The sequence below is a fragment of the Triticum urartu genome, chromosome 5A (assembly GCF_056163025.1).
Source record: "Triticum urartu cultivar PI428250 chromosome 5A, HENAU_Tu73, whole genome shotgun sequence".
Taxonomy (NCBI): Eukaryota; Viridiplantae; Streptophyta; class Magnoliopsida; order Poales; family Poaceae; genus Triticum; species Triticum urartu.
In genome coordinates this window covers 463,614,297-463,618,859 of record NC_141877.1, presented here as the reverse complement: position 1 = coordinate 463,618,859, position 4,563 = coordinate 463,614,297, and the positions used below count along the sequence as shown (strand labels likewise).

Here is a 4,563-nt window from a genome sequence, read left to right as displayed (position 1 = left end):
ACTCCCATTTTACCTAGGGCCAAGTCCTTTACCTAGAGCTCATTGGCCTCCTCAAGGGATAGTAAAGCAGTGAACAGTACATCCTAGGGGAAGATGAATTTTTGGGCAAAAAAAACCAGAAATATATTTCCAAGGGCCAGCCCTACTTAAATGGCATCAAGCCTGGCCCCGCTGTGGCACGTAGATGGACTCCGTCGATATTTTGGTCGACTTCGCGCCACTTATTTTGATGCCTCGCGCCTTTTTCTTCCTTTTCGTATAGTTGGGCCCACTGTTCAGGGAGCGATGGCACACGAGAGGGCGCGCATGTGGCAATATTTTGGCCGATTAGGTTTCTCCTTCCCTCGCTCGAAGCCCTGCGCCGCCAGAAGCCAAGATCTTATTCCCTTCTCTCCCGAAGCATCCAACTCAATCCAAGATCCAAACGCTCTCACCCCTGCCTCGCCGTGCCCCACCGTCGCCCGCCTCCCTGCCGCCCTGCCGTGCCCCACCGCCGCCCGCCTACCCTCCTCCTTGCCGTGTCCCATGCCGTCCCGTCGTATACTAGTGCCGCCTGCCTCCTGGCCACCCGCCCCGTTCCCTACCGCATCCACGGCCTGCTGTGTCCCCCGCCCCACCGCCACCCCGCGTCCCCTCTGGCCCGCCGTGTCCCCCGCCGCCCCACGCCGCACTGCCCCTGCCGTGCCCCCTCTTATTCCCCTTCTCTAGTTCCAGCGCTCCAGCGAAACCATGGCGTGACGGGCGTGGTGACCATGGCCACGCCGGCCGGGATGACGGCGCCGCGCCGTCCATTGTTGACCTTGTCGCGCCTGCTAGTCGGAAGACTATCGCATTTACCCGACGTTGTACCCCCCTCCTACCCAACAGGTTACCTCTATATCTCTCACTCTAACGTTTACTTGTGTGCTGGATCTTCAATATAAATCTGCATATTCAGTAGATCAATAGACTACGTGGGGATATAATCATGTGACACTATTTCTTTACCATTAAGTAGTTATTATCAGTTCGATTATAATTGCATAACCTACCCAGCAGTTATAGATACTTTAATCGATAAAAGAGAGTAGGTTCAGGAAATGTTTGACAAGAACGCTGCAACAAGAGATATCATTAACAACTGTGTTGAATCTCAAGTTATTAAGAATCTATGGACACACATCAAGTATACTAGTATAGTAACCTTGTCTTGTTATAAAAGGGTCACTTTGAGTCTATATAACTGATAGTAGTAGCATCTTATTAATGCAGTCAGAGAGGCTGTGGTCTTAAGCACATTACTGTATCAGGGAGCCTAGTAATTTTCTACTATCTAGGCATTTCCCTTTTGAATATGTCGAACTGACAACCATGTCCATCTAATATCTATTATTATGTCAATTTGATTTTGATATCTAGTTGTATGCTAACTTTTGTGTTGTCGGTTGAATTGAGGTAAGCATGAAACATCAACGCTCATGAAAAAATGAGCCAAGAACAAGAAATAGTTTAGTTTGTTATGTAGTTACTGCCATAACTGATATTATTGTTGATTTATAGGCTATAAGGGCTAGATGATCAGTCCAGCAATGCGGTGTCAGGCATGGTTTGCTACATATGCAGATGAGACATCTCTGAAAAACTGAGATCTGGTTAGCACAAATCATTTGTACCATCAGGCACTTAAATTATACTATGATGACTATGTGTTTGCATTGGTTTGTTTGCACAAAAGAAACCATTAGTTGTTCATACTTTATTTATCATTGAGTTATCTTCTTTATCTGCAAGAACATGTTCTTATGGGTGTCATAGTCTGATGGTCGATGTATACTATCATGTAATGCAAGGGGCGAAGCCAGCAATCTGGCGTGGTTTGGTGTCCGCCATACGTAAAATTTGCTAAGACGTATGAAAATTTGAGCTAAGACGTGCCTCCCTGCGGGGCTTGATTGCTCATCGCCGGGTCGTGGCCTGATGCAGTGGGCTTGTAGGTTGTAACTTGACTGCACGTCAGCACATCAGTAAAACTAGCAATTACTCGGCAAGGCCGCGAGAGTCAGTATGCTATAATGGCGCCAAAGAAGAAAGTGCGTACTATGATGAAAGGCAATTGCGGTGGTTGAGTGAAATATGCTCTGCTATTCAATTTGTTCTAGTGCACTTCCATTGTTGAATGACCAATTGATTCGGTTCTGCTTGTAATTTTGTTATGCAGATTTAAAGAGCAGTTTTGCCAAGCAAGTCTCACTGAAGCCAGTTTAACTTTGGATGTAGTTGCCATGTTCTGTTAAGAAAGTAAAGCTTCATTATGGGTTTATAACTATGTATTCTTTATCGATCTTCACTATGACTTTATTCTTCACTACGGTTTTATCCTACTAGTTACCAATTCATGATTTATCTATAGTTTCTATGTTTTATAGATAATCTTTATGTCTGTCTGGTTAATATACATGATAAATTATTGATCGGTCATCCATCTAGTGACGTATGTTGAGTGCGAACACTTCAATTTTGGATTTTGGTTGTATTTTCAGAACACAAAGTAATATATATCTACTATTCTAGTGAGCTCTTGCCTAATTGCATGATATATGATTAGCTCCTTCATAAACCCCGCCACACCTAAAAATAATTTCTGCCTTCATCATATGCAGGCTCTTACACAAAGAATATTCTTGAGGTGATGCTATGTAGAGTTCGAGCTTATCAACATTCTTGCCAGCCTTTGGAACTAACCAGTTGGTGTATCTGGCCAGGAGGCAGGCGGCACTAGTATACGACGGGACGGCATGGGACACGGCAAGGAGGAGGGTAGGCGGGCGGCGGTGGGGCACGGCAGGGCGGCAGGGAGGCGGGCGACGGTGGGGCACGGCGAGGCAGGGGTGAGAGCGTTTGGATCTTGGATTGAGTTGGATGCTTCGGGAGAGAAGGGAATAAGATCTTGGCTTCTGGCGGCGCAGGGCTTCGAGCGAGGGAAGGAGAAACCTAATCGGCCAAAATATTGCCACATGCGCGCCCTCTCGTGTGCCATCGCTCCCTGAACAGTGGGCCCAACTATACGAAAAGGAAGAAAAAGGCGCGAGGCATCAAAATAAGTGGCGCGAAGTCGACCAAAATATCGACGGAGTCCATCTACGTGCCACAGCGGGGCCAGGCTTGATGCCATTTAAGTAGGGCTGGCCCTTGGAAATATATTTCTGGTTTTTTTTGCCCAAAAATTCATCTTCCCCTAGGATGTACTGTTCACTGCTTTACTATCCCTTGAGGAGGCCAATGAGCTCTAGGTAAAGGACTTGGCCCTAGGTAAAATGGGAGTTTCTAGTAGTGAAAATGAGTTCCGCCAAAGAATGATAGTTCAGTTCAGAAACATGATTTTTTTTTTGTTATGTGTGTGTGTGTGTTGTGTAGTGTGGGTCCATTGAAAATTCAGTAGTAAATTAATTCTAAAATGAATCATCTAATGAAAAAAGCATCATAATTAACTATTTAACTGTCCCACTTGTGTATTTCGTGACAAAGAATACCTATTTGCACGAATCTGGGATTCTTCAGAATTTCAAATCTAGTTATGACATGGTATGAGCAGCATATGGAGTTCTTGGAGATTGCATTTTCAGTAGAAATACTTATGAACAGACATAATAAATTCTCATTTTGTACAAACCAACTCCAACTCCACAATGGCTATAAATGGTGCTCCATTTAGTAACCTCGCCCAAGATAATTGAATAGTGATACTTCCAAGTAGCTTACAAGCGAAACATTGGATACCAATAATGAATCATATATGAATTTAGATACTCTAAAATAATATATGGAAGTAATTACACATGCTCTTTCAAGCTATCTTTTCTAGATATTGTTTAGCAAATTATTATTCAAAGCATTACAAAGAGTTCTATAAATGATTATAAAACACATGATATGCGGCATTCATACAAGCTGACTATATACTTTAAGCATGTTCAAGGTAAATCTGTCTAGATATGAATTACATTCATGAATATAAATTAAATCTACTACTTATGCTTATGCACAACACATCATAAAGATGACAACCACACCTGGATCATGGAAACTTAGGAGCTTCATGGCTTACACAGAGACATGCCATTGCTTGTAGCAGTGGCGGAGGTAGAGGGTGGACAGGGTGGGCCACGGCCCACCCTGGCATTTTTGGAATAGCTTTATAGCATAGGAAAAAGGGTAAAAAATATTAAGAAAAAATATTTTTTATGAACACTTCTATTGTTGGCCCACCCTGGTCCATTGGGCTAGATCCGCTACTGGCTTGTAGGGTCATTGTTCACGCACATCTGTGACGACCTAATTAAGAGATAAGAAGCCCTCCACCACCGGTGTGCCTCCGTGAGGCCATTGCCACGCACAGCTGCCAAAACGTCTTATATTTAGGAACCGGGGAAGTACTTGACCAAAAAAATTAACATGCTACAACATATCAGAACATAACCACGGAAAAGAGGAACTTAGAAAAAAAATATAAGAGGCAAACTGAAATCAAAGGCCCATCAGAAAATGTAAGAAAAGCGGACGACACCGAGTGACTGAAGACTGTAA

The 4,563-nt window shown here is 43.7% G+C and overlaps 1 long non-coding RNA gene across 4 annotated transcripts; it reads left to right on the top strand.

Annotated features, from left to right (window-relative positions):
- The first annotated feature begins 307 nt into the window (after positions 1-307).
- LOC147971963 (uncharacterized) lies at positions 308-3,365 on the top strand. 4 transcript variants are annotated; one of them, XR_015604940.1, is made up of 3 exons: positions 334-867; positions 1,540-2,277; positions 2,742-3,365. It is a non-coding gene; the product is annotated as an uncharacterized LOC147971963 (long non-coding RNA). The 4 variants fall into 4 exon arrangements; XR_015604941.1 differs by lacking the exon at positions 2,742-3,365 and adding an exon at positions 2,640-2,709; XR_015604939.1 differs by lacking the exon at positions 2,742-3,365 and having other exon boundaries at positions 346-867; positions 1,540-1,631; positions 1,830-2,380.
- The last annotated feature ends 1,198 nt before the right edge of the window (positions 3,366-4,563 follow it).